At 54.1% G+C, this 229-nt stretch overlaps 1 protein-coding gene across 1 annotated transcript in view; it reads left to right on the plus strand.

Moving 5' to 3' along the window:
* The window catches only part of VIL1 (villin 1), a 23989-nt gene that overhangs the window by 21292 nt on the left and 2468 nt on the right, over positions 1–229 (plus strand). The gene's annotated exons all lie outside the window — the stretch shown is intronic.

Below are 229 nucleotides of genomic sequence, written 5' to 3' on the forward strand. Positions count from 1 at the left end.
TCTTTGTGACCCTATGGACTGTAGCCCGCCAGGCTCCTCTGTTCATGGGATTTTCCAGGCAAGAATACTGGAGTGGGTTGCCATGCCCTCCTCCAGGGGATCTTCCCGACCCAGGGATTGAACCTATGTCTCTTATACCTCCTGCACTGGCAGGCAGGTTCTTTTCCACTAGCCTCATCTGGGAAGCCCAAGAATGGGTGGGGATGGGTGGAGATGGTTTTGAGAAGGA

This window comes from Bison bison, unplaced genomic scaffold, assembly GCF_000754665.1.
Source record: "Bison bison bison isolate TAMUID 2011002044 unplaced genomic scaffold, Bison_UMD1.0 scf7180017864471, whole genome shotgun sequence".
NCBI lineage: Eukaryota > Metazoa > Chordata > Mammalia > Artiodactyla > Bovidae > Bison > Bison bison.